Below are 24026 nucleotides of genomic sequence, written 5' to 3' on the forward strand. Positions count from 1 at the left end.
ACCCATTATTTCCAGCGGAATTTCGCTGGTGAATATAATTTCCAACGAATATTCACCAGCGCATTCCGTCGGAAATTTTATATTTTTGTATTTTATCAAAATTATATTACAGATTATATATCGGCCGGAGATGATATTTTATAAACTAAGATAGCTTAAATTCTAGATTAATATTATTTATTTGGATGAAATAGTTAAACAAAAAGATATATATTATTATTAAATAATATTTAGTAATAATTAGTACAATATCGTATCCGATACAAGATAAAGTATATATACCAACTATCCTATCTATATAAACCATATAATATCCTATAAGATCCAAGATAAAGTGTATATAAAACTATATATTCTATCGGACCTAGATAAAACTATAGGATAGCTATTGATCTAGATAAACCATATATCCTATGATACATCATTCTCATCTTCATCTACGGACTCAACCTGGTTGGACGATGAAGGTTGTGCACGAGGTGTGATGCCCTCAGAGTTTTCCTTTTCGGTATACATGGGTTGAACAATCCTCTCCACCTCCTGCATCCGTTGCTCAAACTTCAGTAACTGCTTCTACAATTTCCCTTTACATACCCTGCCATGTAGAGGAGACACAAAATAGAAAAGGTGTTTGGTTATAAAAGATAGAAAATAATATAGGGAAATAAAATTCACTGCATGCATAAAATCAAATGTTAGAAAACCACAATGAAAAATATATAAATTAAGAATGTTATTATAAACTTACTCAAAGCTTGAGTGACTCTTCTTTTATCTGGTGAAATAAATCTGGTTGGCCTCACAATCTTTGTTGGGCCACAAGTGTATCCAGACTTCGGTGCTTTCAACCTGAACTTGTTTGGAAATTTAACCGTCTTGTTCGAGTTTCCAGCAATACCCATTGTAACTTTGGAAGGCGCTCACAGCATTAGCAGGGTCCTCTTCCCATGCACTCATCACTCCCCCTTTGCAGCAATTCGCTATCTGCTGGTTGTATGGAGTACCTGGATGGACCAATTAAGCGAGCCAAACTAGAGATCTCGAGTTCGAATCGGATAAACTATCAAAAAGAAAAGAAACTAGTACCTACCTGGCAATAAATCCACAACAATTGGATCCTTCTTGCAAGAATGTGGGATATTTCCTTTAAATTTAGAGCAATCTCCTTGCTCAGTGGTTTATGCACCAACCATGCTCCAGATGACTTCTTTTTTTGCCCATGTCCGACCTGGTTTTTCTATTTTGCGATGTTTCTGGTAATTATACATCATAACAATTGCCTGTCAAAACATAACAACATATTATATTATGCAAACCAAATTGAGTTTCAAAACCAAATGCAATTCTAAAATTGATTTAATTTGCATACTACATAGCCGTCTGGAGTCCAACTTATTACATCCCACTTGATAGTGATATTTCCATTTGCAGCACATGCCTCTGCAATTTCATCAACCCAAAATAGAAGTCAAGCATCTAAAAGTGGGGAAATAAAAAAGTTAAAAGCAGAGATAAGTAAAGAAGTCAAACATCTAAAAGCGGGGAAATAAAATTCAAGTCATGTTCTTACAACATAAACCAGAAGCATGGGCCATAAAAAATATGTTAAATCAATTATCTTGTGCATAAGCTTCTGTTTTGTGCTAACTGGCCGTTTTATGGAATGAATTAGAAAAATGAATCATGTTAAAGAGCATTAAGAAGCCTTGTGTCTATTAAGTGAATCTGCTCGTCTCTCATCAGAAAGTTCACATCAATTATAAACTTGTTTCACACTACATTTCACTATAATTTCAACAAGAATTTCTATCTGTCGGATAATTGAAAACCAAGTTCCTGAACGCCCAAACAACAACATAGTTGCAGAAAGAAAGAAGAAAAACACTAGCAAAGGGAAAAAACATGAAAATAGAAGATGAAAGGATTGCTAATTTCACTAGATCAGAAACTAGAATTCACTCAACTTTATGCCTGTGAAATTTATTTCCTAATCAAATTAATCTAATTGGGAATATAATATGGTTTGGTATGTAATTAGTTCAAAACTGTAAATATGCATATTATTATTGTCATTATTGTTTTTTTACATCAGACACCACTCGCTGCATTATAGACAAAACAAGCACTACATTTCTTTATTCTTGTTACATATAGAGAGAAAGAATTGATCAATTAAAATTTGAAATTGATTAGGTGCGGATCAAAATCAATACTTATTCAAAAAGCAAAAGCAACACAAATTCAGTAAGCCCTAAATACTCTAAACTGCGCACTTCTACACCCTAGATCACAAATAAGAGGGAAAATCTCCAAATCCATTCAAAATCAAAGCTTACCCATTCAAAATTAAACAAACCCATTCAAAATTGAGAAGTTAAGTCACCTTAAATCATGTGTTTGATGACGGAGAGAGTTCAAACGCAGCTGTTGGAATCCAAATACAAACTGTTCGTGTAACTGGTTGGGAGAGAAAGAGAGAGAGAGGTGAAGGCATGGTACAGACCGAGAGAGAAGGATGAAGGTCACAAGTAGGCAAGAAGCAAGCAGGTATCGAATGAGATTCTAACAATGCGGACACGTGCCCAAGACGGAATTTTTAAGCCTATTCGAAAATTAAACCTTCATGTTTCCACCACCATCTCTCCTCTTCCTTCTAACCCTTCTGTTGCATTGCGTGACGGAATGCCATGACCGAGGAATTTGATGCTCTTATTAAAAATAATACGTGGGTCCTTGTACCCCGTCCTCCTAATCCTAATATTTTGCGAAGTTGGTGGATTTTCAGGCATAAGATCAATGGTGATGGCTCTTTTGAGCGATATAAGGCCGGCTTGGTTGGCGATGGAGCAAATCAATTGGTGGGGATTGATTGCGGGGAAACTTTCAGTCCAGTTGTGAAGCCAGCCACTATTCGAGCAGTTCTAAGCATTGCTCTTTCCAAAAATTGGGGTATTCACCAACTCGACGTCAAAAATGCCTTTCTACATGGTGACCTTCATGAGACTATATACATGCATCAGCCTTTGGGGTTTCGAGATCCTGCTAGACCTGATTATGTATGTTTGCTCCAAAAATCTTTATATGGTCTCAAACAGGCCCCTCGGGCTTGGTATCAACGGTTTGCAACCTTTCTCTCTACTTTGGGTTTTGCTCATAGTATGTCTGATCACTCACTTTTTGTGTTTCGCCAATGCACGGAGATTGCTTATTTGCTTCTTTATGTTGATGATATTGTTCTAACGGCCTCATCTGATAAATTGCGTTCCTCCAACATCACTAAATTGGGTAATGAATTTGCCATGAAAGATTTAGGGCCGTTGAACTACTTCCTAGGGATCTCTGTCACTCGCTCACCTGGCTCTCTCTTCCTTTCTCAAAAGAAATATGCTTCAGAAATTATAGAGAAAGCTGGTCTCAGCTCTTCGAATCCTTGTGCCACTCCGGTCTCAGCTCGTCCCGATATATCCTATGCGGTTCAGCAAGTGTGTTTATTCATGCATGATCCAAAAACACAGCATATGGCAGCCATAAAGCGCATTCTTCGGTATATCAAAGGTACATTGAATCTCGGTCTTACTCTCACTCCATCATCTCTTGGTTCATTGGTCTCTTACACTGACGTCGATTGGGGAGGTTGTCCGGATACCCGACGTTCCACCTCTGGTTATTGTGTTTTTCTTGGGGACAATCTCATCTCCTGGTCCGCCAAGAGGCAACCAACCCTCTCTCGCTCGAGTGACGAAGCCGAGTATAGGGGCGTCGCAAATGTTGTCTCCGAAACTTGTTGGATTCGAAATCTCCTACTCGAACTTCACTGTCCCATTCGGAAGTCCACTTTGGTTTATTGTGATAATGTCAGTGCCGTTTATTTGTCCGAGAATCCTGTTCAGCACCAGCGGACCAAACATGTCGAGATGGATATACATTTTGTACGGGAAAAAGTCGCCAAAGGCGAGGTTCGAGTTCTTCATGTTCCTTCTCGACATCAACTTGCGGACATCTTCACCAAAGGCCTTCCTTCTGTATTGTTTGATGATTTTCGGGCTAGTCTCAACGTGCGTCCTCCTCCTGTTTCGACTACGGGGTGTGTTAGATATTGTTATATATGTTAATATTCTCTCTTTATTGTATTTCCTATTATAAAGCATAATTATAGGAATTATACCATAATTGTATTGTATTTCCTATTATAATTACCTCTAGCATAATTATAGGAATCATACTATTGTATAAATACCCCTTTCATGATTAATAGAAAATCAAAGGATTCACAATCCAACATCTTTTTCATATAAAAAAAGAAGACCTGCAAAGTTGAGAGTTATTTTAGTTAAAGAGGATTGGATGGAGGGGTGAAAGGTTAGGAAAAAGATTGGGTGCGTAAAAGAAAGGGGTGAGGGACAGAGATGGACATAGCTGAGATCCAGAATGAAAGAAATTAGAGGGACAAAGATCAGAGAGAAATAGGGTATATCAAAACAATATAAGAAAAAGGGGGGAAGAATTAAAAACTTTCCGGCTTCTATTTCGTTTCCCAGTTCAAAAAACCTTTTGCTTATTATTTGACTTTCTATTTACAATTTAGTTTTTTTTAATTATTTTTTTATCTCCAGCGAAATTTCACTGGTATATTATAATTTTCGTCCCTAATCAGTAGCGGAATAAATATGGCTGCTATTTCACTGTAGATCACCAGCGGAAACTGCTTCCGCTGCTGTTCCGCCGGTGATCAGCAGCGAAAATAATTCCGCTGCTGATTTCCGCTGCTGATCAGCTGTTTTCTTGTAGTGAATATAGCATAAACTTAGGCCTCATGTATAAAATAGCACCAAGATAGACTTCACATTTACAAAATAATACGAATTTAAGCTTAATGTTTTACAAAATTTTAAATAAATTTATATGATTTTTTTTATTATTGAAGGTCAGCTTTGCCATGAATATTTGTGGAAATTTTAAGTCTCCCTCCCATTCCTGTTTCCCAAATTTTACTAGCGTTTGATTTAAAATTATTGGTTTTGCGCCTAATTTTGAAGTTAAATTCATCTCGTTTTGCTTCAAATTTTAGTGTATTGCCTTGCCTTGCTGTGCTATATTCAGTCTGTTCTTTATTTTCAGATTGAATTTTTTTGTTAATAATTTTCAGATATTGGGCTGAAACAGTCCAAAAGTTTAACTAATTGATTTTGTCTGTTCTGTGATAATGAAGATGTAATCAAAAGGTCATGTAAAATAGGAACTATTTCATTCTGTTTCTTATGTTATTATTTGATTAAGGTCAGGTAAGATGCTAAGTTGCTAACTGATCTCTGAATTAATTGTTCTGTGAAATAACATTTGAGATCTTTTGTTGGTTTAACCTATTAGCTAGTCCTAAGTGACATCATTTTCTCATCATTTGTATGTAAACGAGCCTCTTGTTGTTTTCCTTGCAACATACAATTTGGAAATTAAGAGTGATAAAGAGTAACAATGAAGTATGTTTAAGAAACTTCTAAATTCATTAACTCAAGACTTCATTATGTTATGTAGTACCATTTTTGTTAAGTTGAAATAACAAAATGACCTTTATCCTTGAATATTAGCTTTGGAAACTCAAAAAGGTTTCATTGAGCATGCCCATTAGTTATTGGTGCTTTTACTTTCTAAGCTTTGAAATTTATTTTCTTATTGACAATTGAATTAAGGTAAAATGGTAATATACGAATGTGTTAGAAGTTGACATGTCTATTTTTGGATGTTATTTTGGTTTAGAAAATGAGGTGCCACATATTTCTTGTAATGGATGAAGATGTTAGTTGTTCACAAATGGTTTTGTTTGCAGATATACACTCATGGGCAACAACTGGTTCTCCATTCTTAGGAATTAATTAATGTTTCATTTTTTAGAATCATCCTTTGATGTGATCAGCAACCCTGCGGTTCATTCCTTTTAGTTTTCTTCCAACACCTCTCTGGAAAATGTGTTATCTAGTAGCTGACAATGTAAAAGAGGGACTTGAATTTTACTCTAAAGCTTCCTTATATGGTTGCAATTTGCAAAGTATTCCACTGAAGAAAGAGAGTAATAGATTTTTAGCATATGGCGAAGTACCATGATACAACTGCTATGTTATTATTTGTACATTCTGAATAATGTAGTGATTCTAAGGGTATTGTCTCCAAGTAAGGATTGATTCACAACTGCTTTTAGCTCCAGATTGTAATATATCTGATCTAGTTTCTACTAATTCTACTTTCTGAATCTCAGTAGATCATTGCTCTCACAAACTCTTATTTTTTCATATTCTACATGGTAAGATACTAAGATTGTTCTCTTCTCCTATAACAATTCTCCATATATGAGCCCTTGTGCTTCATCTTTTGAGATGAAAATTTAATTTTAAGCTTAATCAGTCTTCCAAAATTATCCATGTATTTTGGAAGAGATGTTATGAATTTGTGATTTGGGTCTTGTTTATTTTCCAGAGCATGTTTAAGACCTTCTAGGCGTGCTAAGAAAGCTTCTCGCTTGATCTTGTCCTCTGTAATATCACCACAGTTGGTAATTTTACTTACTCTTCACCTGATTTAGGAAATCAATTTTGCACTCTTTAGTTGCTTGTATTTCGCAATGGCGATTTGTAGAAAACTGCTTTGTGATTTCCTTTGATTTGACGAGGTTCAAGAAGATTATTTGTGAATTAAATGCTTCTCTTTTGTCCTTGTTTCAAAAGCTAGTGTAATAGATAACAATTTGGTAATCTGTCAACAAGTTAGTAAATTCAATTTTCTGTTGTACTCATGAGGTGTGCTGTTCTTCAGTTTTGCTACATAAGGCATTTTTGCACATAGTGGCCCAACCAATGCTTGTACAACAGTCAAAATGTACCAGTGATATCAGTTAATTTCATTCTGTATAGTGATTTTTTTTATACTTCGAATCAAAAGAGGGGATCATGGATCTAATTTCTATCCTTCAATGCTTGTGTTATTTGCTACTTATTGGAAGTTTTTTATTCTCCATGCCTTCATCTGATTTTCCCATGCTTATATTTCCTTGGAATTCACCAGAAATCAGCTATACATAGACAATTTCCTGAGGATAAAAAGTATTTAATCACCGACAAACAAATAGAAACAGAACCTACTAATATTTAACATGTCTACCCGTCCACCTATGTCTGTTGAAAACATAATAAGATGCAAGATTTAAAATCAAATTAAAGTGGGTTTAGTTCAAATTTCAAACCTGGTAACGCCTCTATACTGTGAAGTTCTTTGGCCAAATGTGTCAATAGACTTCCTATGAACAGGTTGCTTTTGGCCTACTTTTGCAGAGCCTCTCTTATTGGTTTCTACAGCCAAAGATTCAGAAGAAGCAGGTGACAATATATTATTAGTTTCTATAATATATGATTGGCACTTGGCAGTGCCAGTCTTAGGCTATACTGTGATATGAGATAACATCTATGGAGACAATAGAGAATGTATGCTTTTATAGATGTTTTCTTCTGTAATCTTATGGATAACAGAATAATTTTCTCCTGAACTTGTATTGAGTTCGACTAAACAATTTGCCCAATTTGAATACATGTCATTGTCCATTGGTTGAATGTGCATACATGCCATTCTTGTAGTTTGTCAAGCAATACAAAATTTCATGTCAAAATTGACCAGAAAAGTCATTTTGGAGTTAAGAATATAATTTCAGGGGCATAATGTACTAATTTCTGTGATCTTACTACATAGTTTGAAGTTGTTTGGAAACCCTCAGAATTCAGAAATCTATTTTATCGCACAATATCTTTTTGTCCAAGTCTTGCAAATACAAAACGGGTTGCATTCTTACAAGTTTGATATGTTTGATTGGTTCTCTACACAACAAAGGCTGGTGAGCAATGTAGAATCAGGGGTGAGAAGTGGGATGAGGAGGCTGAACAGGACATATTAGTTTTATCTTTAATTTTCTTGCAAATCAAATCCAGAACAGGACAGATTTGATTTGATTTTACTTTAGCTATTATTTTCGGATAAAAGATCCTCTTCCTTGCAGGGATGAAACCTTAGCTGATCGTCTTCAGAGGATCAAATCTAGGTACTTTCTTCTCCTTTTTGTAAGGGATAAGTACAAAAAAAAATGTCTGTGGTATACCGGATTTGCGAACTGGGACCTGTGTTTTTTTTTTACAAACGGAGGTCTGTGATAAACGCCGTTAGCAAAGAACGGATTTTTTCACTCACTCCGTCATTTATGCTTACGTGGCACTTTGACCCAAATGTTGACCAGGGGCAAAACAGGGATTAAATGAAATATTTTATATATAAACCCAAAAAACACAAATCCCCAATATCGCACCCCTTCTTCTTCTCCCCTTTCCCTAATTCGATTTCCCTCTCCCAAATTGCAAACCCTAATTCCTTAATTGGATACCCAACACACCCGTTCTGGCACGAATTGTAACTCTACGTCCACCCTATTGTAATCCTGAACGCGTTTCAAGTAGGATGAGTCGAACATCCTTAAATTCGTGGGTGCAGGGAAGTCAAGAAGAATGGGCAGGACCTGTGAGATGCAATTGCGGATTCATTTCACCACTACGAACAGCTAAGACGCCGGGGAACATGGGCAGGCGGTTTTTTGGTTGTGGGTGTTTTAAGGAGGTGAATGGCTGTAATTTCTTTGAATGGATTGATGAATTGCCATGCAGGAGGGGAAAGATGGTGTTATTAGCATTGAAGGAGGAGAGAAAGGTATTGCAATTGCTCAGAAAAGGATTGAAGAGTTGGAGGTGGAGTTGAGTTTGGCTAAAAAGATGGTGGCAGAAAAAGAAATCGTTGGGCAGAGTGAGAGGCAGGGAAGAAGATGGACATGGAACTGCTGTATAGGAAATGTAGTTTGCTTGGTTATTGTCATAATAGGGTTAGAGATGTATTGGTTGGATTTAGGGAACAATTATAGGAATTCTTTGGCACCTTGAATTGTTCTTGAATTGTTCTTGGATTTTTTGGTATGTATTTGGTATTCTGTGATACCAATTGGGCATGAAATTGGATTTTGTATGAAATGTTACTTAGTGTTATGAATTAGTATTGGAATTCTATGATATGAATTGCTTAAGTTTCATGTTTTTCTTGTTGACACAAAATGGGAATTGGTTAGAATTATGTAAAGGTATTGGGTAAACTGGAGTAGGTTATTTAGGTATGGATTAAGGTTGATATTGGCGACATTAGCAAGCATATTCATTATGTATTTGCAATGAAGCCTGTAATTGACAAAAAAATGGACACTTACTGGACACACAACTGTATTGTAGAGACCTGTAATTGAAAAGAAATGGACACTTAATTGTAAGCTCTTGAAACTGTAATTGACACATAATTGTAAGCATTGTATAGACCTGTAATTTAATCCCAAAACATCGAAGATGCATTACAAAAGCAGTTAAGTCAACATCGTTCAATCGTCTTAACTAAACCTGTAATAACATACACAAAAAACAGGGTACTTCACACCCGCTAGACACAGAAATTTTACTACAAAGCATCTAAAAACAGGGTACTTCAGACCCGATAGCCACATAAACAGAGTACTGCTCTAGGTACTTCAGACCCACAAAAAAACATCTAACATGCTATAAGCATCCAAAAAAACATCTAATATGCTGTAAGCATCCAAAAAAACATCTAATCCCAAGCTCATTTTTTCAGCCTCCGTAAGATATCTTCGAGTGTCGTCTTGCTTGCACTTGGAGGCTGTGAACTCGCCATAGTTTGGCGCTGTGAACTCGTCATTGGTTGGGGCTGCGAACTTGAAACTGCAGGTATTCTTGCAGAGAGTGGAGTTGATGCTGGTTGTGGCTGTGATAATGGTGTTCTTACACGCCTACTTGGCAATGCAGATGATGAAGGCCGAGATGATGGTGCAGATGATGGTGCAGATGTACGAGCGTTCTTCTTTGGTCTTCCAGCCCGTCTAGGGGGTGAGGACTATAAAAAAACATGAAAACTAAATCATTATGCACAAAAAATTAGATAATGTAAACAAATGACCATTTCTCATTAGATATAACCTTACCTGGACATTCAATTCTTTGTTTTTGGCTCTCCTCATCCTCCTTTGCCAGCCGGTTTCGCCTGTAACAGACGCGGTACAACCTCTAACATTATGCCCTTCTTTCTTGCAATTACCACATACGAGAATTCCTCCTGCTCTTGTTACCTTGTATGGATTTCTCGGTTCATCGGACCGCCTAGTTCTTTTCTTCTTAGGCCTTCCTGCAGGTTTTTTCACAACCCATGGGTGGATGTCTGGAAGATCTGTTTTCTCCCATTCCTCCTTGTTTGGTATTGGTGCCATTATATGACTGTATACACTTAAGTAAACAACTTTGGAGAAGTACTCATGCACATATGCCTCAGGCAGCTCCCTATTCTTGAAAATAGCGGATATTGCATGTTTGCAAGGGATACCACTTATATCCCACATCCTACAGTTACATGTCCTATCTTGCAAATTAACAACGCTGGTGTAATCCCCACAATCAACAGAATAAAGCTTTTGCCCAGCGGGAGTCGCGATACAACCTCTAGCACTCAATTTGAGCTTCTCCAGCTTCTCTTGATAGTAAGGACAAATATCACCCCTATATTTCTTCATACCTTCAGTATTCACATGAATTCTCTTCATCATTTTCTTCCTAATCCACTCAAAGCAACTAACCACAGGTTTATCCCTACTCTTCTTAATATAAGCATTGAAGCACTCACTCATATTGTTTTGCACAGCATCGGATTTTGTTTCAATAGAGAAATAGCACCTAGCTCATGTCTTGGGATCTTTCTCCATCACCCATGTCCATGCTGCTCCATCAAATGCCTTAAGCTTGTCCATATAGTGTTCCCACAGCCTAACAGTCCCAGCCTTAGCAGCATTCCACAACACCTTCTTGTACTCTAGTCCTTTGAATATGAGCTTCATGTTGTCATACATGTGCTTCACACAGAACCTATGCTCTACCCCAGGAATCAACTTCTCCATAGCTTCAACCAAACCCTGTGCAAATACATAAACAATTATAAAAATCTATCCAATTCCATAATAATTAGATCAAATTTAATAAGGAACAAAAGTATTGTTACCTTTTGCTTATCAGACATAAAAATCCACTTTGTTGCCCTGGGATTCCCAAAATCATTGAATAGATTCTCCAAGAACCACTCCCATGATGCTTTGCATTCACTGTCTACCATTGCCATAGCCAATGGATACATTTGCTCGTTTCCATCTCTTGCCACGGCAGACAAAATCTGGCCACCTAATGGTGTTTTTAGAAAGCACCCATCAAGCCCTATTATTGGTCTCAAGCCAGACTGAAAACCTTCTAACTGTGCATTGAACCTCACATACATATATTGGAAAGTAACTATCTCTTTGGGTAGCCTTGTAAGCTCTCCTTCTCTAGGCACCTCAACCCTTTCCAACTCAAGCTCAGTTTTAAATCTGACTCTGCTACCGGGCATCTGTTTCTCTATTGTTGCACCATAATCAAACAATCTCCTGCATTGCTCCTTTGCAGCTCCATCAACCAACTTCTTTGCAAGATTTCTTGCTCTGTAACACTTTGCTGCAGACACCTCAGATCCCAATTCCCTTTGGACCTTATTACCTAGCGCATCAACATCATAACTGGGATTGTCCCTCAAATCCTCTAGATATTTCTCTGCAATGTAAGAAGAACCTATAAGCCTGTTTCTGTTATCCCTAGGACACTGATGGACTGGCTGAAATGTCTTCACTTGAAATGTGTCATACTAACGTAGCTTAGAAGCATGCACTTTGAATCCACATTTATGCTTGCACCTAACTGTCACCTTCTGTTGATTGTTATTCACGAAGATGTAGTCATAGCCATTATGAATAGACCAATCCTTCAGAGCCTTCCTAAACACACGCACATTAGTAAACCTCATACCTACACATAGTTCGGGAATGGAAGAACCACTATTCTCATTGAAGTCCGTATAGTGTGGACCTTCATCATCAGAGCCCTTAAAACTACGCAACTCATCACTATCATATCCTCTCTCATTAAATTCGTCCATATCATTATCCTCCAAATCATTGCCACTTGCATATGTCCTTGGGATATCTCCAATCGGCTCTACTTCTTCCTCTAGTGATTCTGACTCACTATCCTCCTCATTGCTACCACCATTTGGAACATAAGTACTGTCTTCAGAATCAGACCCCATGTCATCATTGTTAGGAGTGTGAACATCCTCATCCTCCGTATCACTGACATCACTGTCATCAGAATCAGGCCCTCCTTCATTAGTGTCATCACTGTCGCCATAAGCAGACCCTCCCTCATTAGTGTCAACATTGATACCAGTATCATCATTGGCACCCATTTCCTCCAAATTATCCATATTGGCACCCATATCCTCCAAATTATCCACATTGGCACCCATATCCTCCAAATTATCCACATTGGCACCCATATCCTCCAAATTATCCACATTGGCACCCATATCCTCCAAATTATCCTCATTGGCACCCATATCCTCCAAATTATCCACATTGGCACCCATATCCTCCAAATTATCCTCATTGGCACCCATATCCTCCAAATTATCCTCATTGGCACCAATCTCAAAACTCCAAGCATTGGCACCAACCTCCACACTCCCCTCATTGGCACCAACCGCAACACTCTCATTACTGGCATCAACCTCAACATTCTCATCATTCGCACCAATATCAAAACTCCAATCATTCTCACCATTAGAGGAAGGGTAAACATTTGTGCTTGGGATATCGTTTATGTCACACCTATTGTCATCAATCACTTGTAATGGCTTTATCTCCATGTAGTAAATGTCTATATGCGGATACCCTGCATTAAAGTCAATGAAGTCTCGAACACTCTTATCGTTAACAATCTCCTCAATTCCTTCTGATCCAGATAACCCAGCGATCTTGTACCACATTTGTACTGAGTGTTTGTACCCTACATCCTTCCCAATATCCGCTAGCTCAAAGTAGCTCATGTAGTCAATATCCATTTTCACCATCCTCGTTTTACCTCCAACGTATAGTTGTTTGTCCATGTCTACCCATTTACCACCGTAATGAATAATCAACGTATGCATTGTAGCCATGATTGCTGTACATCAAACAAGTAATAGCATATCAACAATTTTCATTCACACTATTCATTCAACAATATTCATTCACATGACATCGAACTAATGACAGAACAAATCAACATGACATTGAACTAAAGTACAACTCTAAACTCATATGCCATCGAAATAAAGACAGTCCAAATCAATAATATTCATTCACACCAACAACGTCTAAGTATAAACATTCATTTGTCCCATTATCATTGTACATCATACAAGAAATAGCATCAACTTAAAGACAACTCTGATCTCACGATCATTACAAAAACAACTCTGAACTAACAAGACATCAAATTAAAGGCAACCCAAATCAACAAACGTCATTAACACTAACATGCAACCTTAACAACAACGACCACAAATTCGCAACATCGTACAAGAAAAATCGTATATACGAAATCGAGATTAGAGGGCTGTGCGAACAGTGTGTGTACCTTGATTTCCAAGCTTTTACACCCTCAAATAGTGGTCTTCACCCTTACTTCTGCTCCTTCATACTTTCTTATGATTTTCCGTTTTCTTGGAAAATAGGTTGGAAACGAACCGTATGATGCAAGAGATGATGAATTTCAACTTTTCCCCTCCAAATTCCGACTTAAAGGTGAGGTTTTTCAGTGGTTTGTGGTGCCTGGTACTGTTGAAGTTCGAAGGTTGGAATATGAAGAGGTGCGATATTGGGGTCTGTGTTTTTTGGGTTTATATATACAATATTTCATTTAATCCTTGTTTTTCCCCTGGTTAACATTTGGGTCAAAGTGCCACGTAAGCATAAATGACGGAGTGAGTGAAAAAATTCGTTCTTTGCTAACGGCGTTTATCACAGACCTCCGTTTGTAAAAAAAAAACCACAGGTCCCAGTTCGCAAATCCGGTATACCACATGCATTTTTTTTTTACTTATCCCTTTTTTTAATTGGATTAATTGCCCAATCGATCTATATATTCTAAGTTAATGTTAATTATTATTCTGGAATTAATTAGTTATCAAGCTCATGGGTTGAGAGCTTATGTGGAGGTTGTTCTCCTGGCCTGTTTCCTGCTTTTATCATCATACTTTTTTAATTAATTATTATTATGTTCTTCAGATATCAGATTGAAAGATAATAATTAATTAAAAAACAGGTAGAGTTGTTCAAACACCCTCATCTGTTGCTTTTGCAATCCAAAAATTCCATCTTTAAGCTTCCTGGTGGCCGCATAACACCTGTCGAATCAGGTATTTACTCTACCTGCTATGCTACTTTCTTAATATTAATTAAGTAAATTATATATATATTTATATATATATAATTTGTAATTAGAGTTAAAAGCTTATACAGTCACTCAGCTTTGTCTAATATTTTAATGGGCACTAAAACTTTGTACCAATAAAATAACTGAAGTTTTATTTTGTTTCAATGAAGTCACTTTAGGGATTTTTTTCCGCTATTTCAATTCCTGGGTGCTGACTAGGATGGTTTACGACAAAAATGTAATGCCATGTTGGCATAATATTTCTGATAAATGGCATTGACATGGCGCTGTGTTTGTAGTGTGAACTATCTGACTTACCAGGTAATCACTTGAGTTTCTTTTCCAATTTATCTATGACTGACATTTGTTGCTTTTTTTCACCTATATATAATATATTTTGCTTCTGCATTTGATTTGTAGGAAAGTTTAAGCGACTTGGTATACCTGATGAAATGAGCGTATAATACTCATGTTAGCTGTGGATATGGTTTGCAGTGCTAGGAGTAAATACCTTGCTCAAGTATTCAACAATGAGAACTACAAATTGAACCATCGAGTCTCTTTCTCCAAATACATGTTGATGAATGAAGAATGTTTTATTTATGTTTGTGATGCTTAGATACTTTTGAATTATAATGTTCGGTACTTTTGACGGACAATTTTTTTTTTGTACTTCATTCATCTTAGAATACGTTACGCCTAAAGTAATTTATGTGGCAACGTATTTACTTTTTTCCTCTTTACATAAACAAATGTTATGTTGCTTTGTATTTAAACGGTTGCCTTTTCGATTATTAAGTGTTGTTTTACAGATTTGAAATCGTTCCTTTGAAATCAAACAATATTGTTTTTATGTTACAAAATATTGCATTTGTTAGTAGATAAGTGTTGCTACTAATAAAAAATGTTGCCTTTACAGTAAAATATCGTTGCTTTTGTAAAAGATAACGCTTTAGTAAAAAAAATGTTACATTTGCTAAAATCATTGCATTTGTAAAAAATAGAGTGTTGCTATAGGTCACTAAATGTTGCCTTTACTGAAAGCAAACGTTGCTAAGGTATAAAAGTATTGTGTTGCTTATTGCTTAGAAAGTGTTGCATTTACTTTAAAAGTGTGTTGCATTTGTTTGAATATAAGTGTTGCATTCAACTACAAAATGTTGTCATTAGTTAACAAAAGCAACATATTGTTAGTATTAAACGTGTTGCTTTGTTGATGAAAAAATGTTACCTTTTATTGTAAGCAATTTTATTTATGGATAAAGTTTTTCTAACAGTTGGAAAGTTAGCATGTCCAAGACGAGCATGCCACAATGGTAAAGAAATATTAAATGCTTGTGCATGATGCAGAGCTCTTGGTGGAAGGGACAAAGTGTAACGGCTATTGCTAATTGTGCCTCGATGAATTTCCTTCTGTGTCTTCAAATCCTTCAAAATAAAATAGTTAGCAAAAAACTCAACAGATATAGGATTTGAACGAGTTAAAGAAGAAACAGATAAGAGATTGTGCACTGTATTCGAAACACAAAGGACATCTTGAAATTTGAGAGGAGAATTAGAAACAGTGAACTTAGAAGTACCAACATGAGATATGGGGATTGTGTAACCATTAGCTACAGTAACTTCCTCTGGTCTGTCATATTCACTGTGAACATGGAGATTTTCAAGATCAGCAGTTAGATGGTGAGTAGCTCCTGAATCAACAAGCCAGTCCGTTTTGGTTGGGGTTGATGTTGCAGCAAGATTGGAAGAAGGCTTAAGATTGTTGCGAGTGTTCCGGTTAAATTTAGGAGAGGGACATTGTCGAGATATATGACCTGCTCCCCTACAATTGTGACAAGTCACGGTAGCTATATCCAAGGGTGCAGATACTGTCTGAGGTGACCGAGCGGATGTGCCAGAATAATTGCCTCACCCACGTCCATGACCACGCATAGAACCTCTAGCAGAGTAGTTTACAGTAGGTGAAAAAGAGAGAGGAACATTTTCACGAGCCAATTGTCGCTCTTCGTTGAGTAGTAATCCAACAAGGTCATCATAATAAATAGTTTCCAAACATGCTTCTAATGCACGAACAAAAGGTCTATACGCAAGCCCTAGGCCATTGAGCACAGCTTTAACCAAGTGTTCATCAGAGATCGGGTGACAGAGAGCAGCAAGTTCATCGCTGATATGCTTAGCATTCTGGAGATAAGAAGAGATACTGTCATTCTCTCTTCTAAGATTATGAAGCTGGTATTTCAGATCTCGTATTTGAGACCGGGAGCCAACCGAGTATGCTTTGACAAGTTTTTGATAGGCATCACAAGCAGTTTTAGCACCAACTAATTGAGGTAATACACCCACAAATACAGATGAGATTATCTAGCTGAGAACCAACTGATCTTTTTGATACCAATCTTTGTAATCGGGATTATGGGCACCGCCAACAAGTGTTGCAGATGGTGAAGGAATGGTGGAATCGATATGATCAGTGAGATTGTGGCCATGGAGAATAGGCATAATTTGAGTTTTCCATAGCACAAAATTTGTTGGAATCAATTTTAGGGATAGCTGATGAGATAAATTGACGGAAGGAGCAGCAGAAATAATGGTGGAGGCGAAGCTTGAGTTGGCAGCAGTGGTACCGTTGGTTGCCATGAAAGCTGATTAAGAGTCAAATATAGAGAAAAGGAGAAAAAAAGGGGAAAGAACGATGAGAGAGAAACAGAGTTGTAAAACCACTTAGGCTCTGATACCACGAAAAGTATTTGACTCTTAATGATATTCTCATTAGATGGATCGTGTATATATAGTTACAAAGAGATAAGAAGTTGCAGTTGTAGGTATTTTGAAATACAAAATATCTGAGACTAATTCAAAACAATAACTAAAAAATATGTACAACTAATAATATCTTATCATCTTCAAGGGGAAGCCTAGAGTTTTTACAAGAATGAAAGGATGTCTAATTTACGAGATAAAAGTTCTATTTATAGTTGTAGTTCGGACCCCGTATCTGACCTAATTCGTTTCCTTTTGCAGGTGGGAAGCATGAGACTTGATCGTGGCATCGTGGGGCCGGGAATCAGTTTTTTGACTGATTCCCGCAGGTCAGCTCGCCGAGCTGGGTGAGCCAGCTCGCCCGAGCTGTCCTTCAAATATAAAATTCTATTGCATTCATTGGCACCACAATATACACATTATTCTTTCTTTTTCAATGGACAATAATATACATTATTCTTAATATAGCAATTTCAAAGCCAACAGTCACAACCAAGACAATTCATTTGTTTTTTTTTATTATTATACAAACCCTCGATTTCTAAGCCCGGTTTTATTAATAGGCAATGAAAAAAATCAAAACAGTTAAGAATACAACGTCAAAAGATGCTAAAAAAATCAAAATTACTCTAAATCACTCGGGATCTCTTTCTATATTGACTTTCTTCATTTTCTAAATCAGATTCTCTTATTTCTTTTTTCCACTTCCAGACAAATGTATTTTAGAGGGCATATCATAATTTATAAATAACAATAATAACTACAAATAAAAGTTAATAATCACTCAATCAATCAAAATATCAAAGGAATTATAGCACTTGGATTATGCCAACTTTAGTCAGTTTTCAATTATATTATAACCTTTAATTGTAAATGAAGAGTAAAATTAATAATCTATAAAGATTTGAATTAAATTGAAATACTTGAGGAAATATTAAAAACTTAGAACCTGCTAACACTAATATAAAATACTATAAATATTTGAATTGAAATACTTGAGGAAATATAAAAAATTTGAAAGCAGCTAACAGTATAATATGAAAAACTTAATAAAATAAATTTTATTAATTACCCAAATCAGTAATTGCTATGAACCTGTTAATATAAATTATAATTCCTATTAAAAAACCTGTTAATATAAATTATGATTCCTATTAAAAAAACCTCAAATAAGTTATTTGCTAAAAAAAACCCTAAATTAGTAATTGCTATATGTTAAAATATTTCTTACCAAATAGCAATAAAAAAACCCAAATCACAGCAGTAGAAGAATACAAGATTTCAAATATTTAACATTGAAAATAAAAATTAGGTTCAGAGATTTCTTACCAAAGGGGCAGCCCGGTCGCACTACGCGTCCCCGCTGAGCGAGGGTCCGAGGAGGGGTCCCACCACAAGGGTGTACTAGGGGCAGGCCTTCTCCTGCCAATTTATTTGGCAAGAGGCTGCTCCTAAAACTCGAACCCATGACCTTTTAAGAGATTTCTTACCAAATCGAAAAAAAAACAAATCACAGCAGGACAAGAAAAACCAAATCACAGTAATAAAACCCTCCTGCTGTGATTTTATTTATATATATACTATGTAAAAAATATTTTTTTGGTTTCTTAATTTCTTGGACACTAGACAGATGCTCACGAAACAATGTCCAGGACCGGCCCTACCACAAACCATCTTAATACGATGAGGAACCATTATTAATTTTTTGATAAAATTATGATTCTGTTTTGTTAATAGGTAAAACTATTGATATATTAATATATTTTTTTAAGAACTATACTAATATATTTTAAATTAATTAATAAATAAATATATAAGTACAATTTTAAAATTAATAAAGAAATCTAATAATTAATATAATTATTGTTAAAACAAGAAGCCTAATTTTCACAATAGCACAAAAATTATTGAAATTGATTGTTTCTTGATAAAATAATCACTTGAATCTTTCATAAAAATTTGAACATCTAGTCAATATAGTCCACCTCGCAAAATTGACTAAAGAATCAGTGGAAATTATTATGATTATTCGAAAGAAAAACGATATTGTAGATTTTTAGGATTGACCCAAAATCATTGGGCCGAATTGAGAAGTACATTGCAGTAATTTTAAGGCACTGTTTGGCAATTAATTATTAGTTAACTGATTTGATTAACTGCTTATTTGTTTAGTAAAACTTAGCTGATTACTAATAATTTTCTTTATATAATGACACATATAAAATTTTGATTTGAAGTTAAAGTGTAGTAGTTAGAGGTAAAAATATTATTCAAAAGACATGCAATAATAAACTAATTGAAAGAACTCTTAAGCTTTTTTAAAATTAGTTTTTTTGAATCTAATAAACTCTTTCAACAATTTTCTCGATAAACATCACTATTAAAATTTTGACTAGTTAAAATCTCTAAAATAGTTCAAACCTTTAATTAAAAAAAAAACTATTTGCCAAACATGATTGGTTGTGTTCTAATTTTAGAAAAGAATATGAACTTGAACGAAGTGAATTTTAGATATGAATAAAACATGTACTAATTCTTTTAGTATAATCTCACTACAAAAAATAACCCCTATATCAACGCTTTTTTAAATACACTTTTAAAAAGTGTCACTACAAAAAATCAAAATATTTATTGTTATCGAAAATTTAACTCTTAATTTTGTTTTTACCCTTACAAACACAATTCTTTACCTGTTTGCCAAACATTAATTTGTTTTTTATTTATTTTTAATTTACTGACCCTACCTTGCCTCTTCTCTCTTTCTCGTGAACGCCTCCGCCGATCTCCTCTGTTTTGCTAATCTGGTGTGAGGAAACCCTAAATTAGCTTCTTCCTAGTCGCTCCCTAATTTTCCTTTCGTTCTCTCTCTGTGACGGCAACAAAGGCCATTGCTATGTGAGGCGGAAGAAGATCACCCCAAGTTCTCTCTCTCTCTCTCTGATATTCCATCGGTGTCCATCAACTGATTTCGTCCTCTGGAATCTAATCTAAGCTCTGTTGTCTTCAAATCATTAAGGTATTTCTTTAAATCTCTGTTGTCTGGTCTAATCTCATATGCTTACTTAAGAACTTTTATGTGAGTGCTTATGTGATTGGCGTCGAAACCTACAAAGATAAATATAACTTCACAGCCCTTAGGTTGTCAAATCTGAATCTATTCTTTCAAATACAAAACTAACTTAATTTATATTATCGATTGCTACTATGATTGGTTCGTTTAGGTAAAACTCTAACTTTACCAATTGAGCCGTATGACAATCCAATTCAAAGAACGACCTGCAGTTATCATTCGAAGAATGAATAATCAATTGAGAATAAATCCCTAAAATGCAATGAACAAATAAGCGGTAAGATAAGAATTAAAGCACAACAGTCTCACAATAATGAAGAAAACCTTCTTTGAATTAACCCTTAATTGAAAATACAAGTTTAGCTATGAATAGCCATGGAGAAAAACCTTTCTCTCTTGTGAAAGAGAGAACAAAATAAAAATAAAAGCTAAACCTAAAAACTAAAAACGGAATGAAAATTGAATTAAAATTGAATTTTGATTATAAAACGGAATTTTTTTATTAGAGATAGATCCTCTCCTATTTATAGGAGTTCTCCAACCCTAATTAGGAGATAAATCCTAACTAATTATAAAAAAATAAATATTCTAACTTCCTAATACTACTTGGCTTCTTCCTTCCTGATTTATAGGCTTAAAACTCTTGAATAGACATCTGAAAACGCGATGGAATTGAACAGATTCGCACTTGATTTATCTGGATTTCTGCCCGTCTGCTTCTTAGTCTTGCGCAAGACTAACTTCCAGTTTCGACTTCAGATCTTTAAAACAGCTCCAGATTTTATCTTTAACCAAATTAGCTCCAAATAATCCCAATCCAGCTCCTTTCTTCATAATAAGTCCCTGTAGGAGCATAATACACAAAACAAGTAATAAACCCGTGATAACAATCAAACCGGCTAACAAATAGCATAACAAGTGGATATTTTATCGCTGAAATAGAGACTTATCATTATGTCTCCTCTGTTTTGATAAGGTTTGGAATAGAGCAAAGATACACCTTACTCATTGAGGTAAGAATTGGCTCAATCAACATCTTACAAAGATCTGGCCCTATTTCAATGAGGTAAGAACTGTTTTGGATCCCATTTTTCGGTCTTTTAATTGGATGTATGCAGCTCTAGGTATAGGAAATTAAATGATTTCTAAGTTTGGTATTTTGAAGTTACTGTTTGTGTTATTATTTCGATAGGACTATATGTGTGTCTCGAAATTTTGATGTTTGTAAGCAGTGTCTGAGTTGATAAAGGCTTCAGTAGAACCTGTTCTTGAGCAATATAGACCGATCGTACTGTCATCTCTTAAATTTTCCAGAGATGAAGCAAAGCTATCCATAGGATCCGACCGTTTTGGTAAATTAATATAGACAATTTCCATAACTTTGTCATCAAGGTATCTGTATTCTAATAAACAACAAGAGGTGGATATATATTAATTTGCATTATATGGCGCGCAATGCGCTTACATTAAAGAATAAAGAAAAATCCCCACCAGACCCGGATGTGATTCGAACCCATGACCTCCCAAGGCATAGGTAAACTCTCAACCACTAGGCTAAGAGCTTCACCACACTAGCTTATTTTTAAATTTTGAGATTTTAAATGATTTTACAGATTTTATTTGGATTCAATGCATAAAATATGGATATTGCTATTTATAAAAAAGACCTTATAAAAACTCAATATGTAAAAACATCAAATTGGTTTAAACCCTGGAATAGTAAATAACACTCGGAGAGATTCGGAATTCATTTTCGAGAACTGTATGGATAAATTCTAAAATACTCTCGGAATAATACAATTTATAATGATAAAATTAGGGCTGTCAATATGGATTACAACACGATAACACGATTCACGTAACACGGAAATTAAACGAATTAGGGTTGAGATAAATGGGTTTGTGTCATAAATGGGTCGACATGCCTAACCCGTAAAATAAGCGGGTCGGTTCGCGGGTTGACTCGCGAATTCGTTGTAACCCGTATAATTTAGACGAGTCTATGGGTCGTGTCAATCTAACCAGCGAACCCATATAACCCGACTCATATAACCCATCTAACCCATATATCATGTAAATATAATTTTTTTTATGGATATTAAAGTAATTTTAATTTTTAACCTTAATATATATATATATATATATATGGGTCAGATCCAGTGTGACAAGGAGTTAGGGTTGTGACAATGAGCTTATTGTGTGACATAACAAAACTACGTAGTTTTCATGATAATTGAAAAAGGCAATGTGGCAAATTTGTAAATAAAAGGAAAGTGAGGATAGAGAAAATTGTTTTATTTCTTTTCTTTAAAATACATTTTCCCGACATTTCTAACCTCGTTTTTCGAAAAGTTTTATACTATTAGACTCGTCTAAATTAGACGGTCATTTTAAGATCCATGAAGCTCAACTAAAAAAAATTCCGGTGAACGGAATCCGGGTGGGCGTTTTCTTGCGAAAAAAAAGTGTCCAGAAAATTTGCAAACAGTTCCAGAAAATGTAAAACATTATTCTGAGAAACTTTAATTCTTGGAACGATGCGAGATTTCTTACGGTTTAGTCCCAATAAAACTTGTTCCTTAATTTTATCCATTTTACATGCTTCAACAATTTGTAGAGTCAAAACCGTAAGGAATCTCATTTTGCGCCAAGAATTAAAGTTTCTTAAAATCATGTTTTACATGTTTTGAAATTTTTTGATAATTTTCTGGGCACATTTTTTTGTTATACTTACGTTGTTCCGACAGCGTACGAAATTGTTCCAAATCAGTGTATCATTTGTTCCAACATAATACTTATATTGTTCCAACAAAATAAATCAGCGTACCATTTTTTCTAACAAAATAGTTCTATTATTCCAGCATAATACATATATTGTTCCAACATAATATAAATCACTTTAACAATTGTTCCAAATCAATTTTATTATCTATATCTTCGATTTCATTTTTGTTTCTTAGTATTTAATATAATATCTTCAAATTTATATTAGTTATATTATTTAGAAAATAATTCTAATTTTTATATTCTTCCAACAGAATAATTATATTATTCCAACAGAATAGTCATATTGTTTCAACAGAATACTTATATTGTTCCAACAAAATATTGCAACACATAGTGCTGAAAGGTAAGACCAAAAAGTGCCCAGAAAATTATCAAAAAATTCTGAAATATGTAAAACATCATTTTAAGAAACTTTAATTCTTGGCTCAAAATGAGATTTCTTACGGTTTTGATCCAATAAATTGTTGAAACATGTAAAATGGATAAAATTAAGGAAATTGTTTTATTGGGACTAAGCCGTAAGAAATCCTACTTCGACCCAAGAATTAAAGTTTCTTAAAATAATGTTTTACATTTTTTGGAATTTGTTGAGAATTTACTGGGAACTTTCTGTTTTCTCGCCGGAAAACACTCACCTGATCGCCGGATTCCGTTGATTTAGGACTAAACCGTAAGGAATCTCACTTTGATACTATTAGACTCGTCTAAATTAGACAGTCATTTTAAGATCCCTGAAGCTCAAGTAAAAAAAATTCCGGTGAACGAAATCCGAGTTGGCGTTTTCTGGCAAGGAAAAAAGTGCCCTGAAAATTCTAAAAAAATTCCAAAAAACGTAAAACATTATTCTAAGAAACTTTAATACTTGGGTCGAAGCGGGATTTCTTACGGTTTAGTCCCAATAAAATTTGTTCCTTAATTTTATCCATTTTACACGCTTCAACAATTTATTGGGTCAAAACTGTAAGGAATTTTGCTTTGAGCCAAGAATTAAAGTTTCTTAA

The 24026-nt window shown here is 35.2% G+C and overlaps 2 long non-coding RNA genes across 2 annotated transcripts; one reads left to right on the forward strand and one right to left on the reverse strand.

Moving 5' to 3' along the window:
• Positions 1-363: 363 nt before the first annotated feature.
• Positions 364-2496, reverse strand: LOC136234690 (uncharacterized). The gene is made up of 5 exons (XR_010691441.1): positions 2384-2496; positions 1370-1440; positions 1091-1280; positions 749-1004; positions 364-595 (listed from the first exon to the last, which is right to left on the reverse strand). It is a non-coding gene; the product is annotated as an uncharacterized lncRNA (long non-coding RNA).
• A 17439-nt stretch (positions 2497-19935) lies between these two features.
• Positions 19936-21583, forward strand: LOC136235221 (uncharacterized). The gene is made up of 3 exons (XR_010691720.1): positions 19936-20184; positions 21215-21304; positions 21471-21583. It is a non-coding gene; the product is annotated as an uncharacterized lncRNA (long non-coding RNA).
• The last annotated feature ends 2443 nt before the right edge of the window (positions 21584-24026 follow it).

This window comes from Euphorbia lathyris, chromosome 7, assembly GCF_963576675.1.
Source record: "Euphorbia lathyris chromosome 7, ddEupLath1.1, whole genome shotgun sequence".
In the NCBI taxonomy this organism is placed as follows: domain Eukaryota; kingdom Viridiplantae; phylum Streptophyta; class Magnoliopsida; order Malpighiales; family Euphorbiaceae; genus Euphorbia; species Euphorbia lathyris.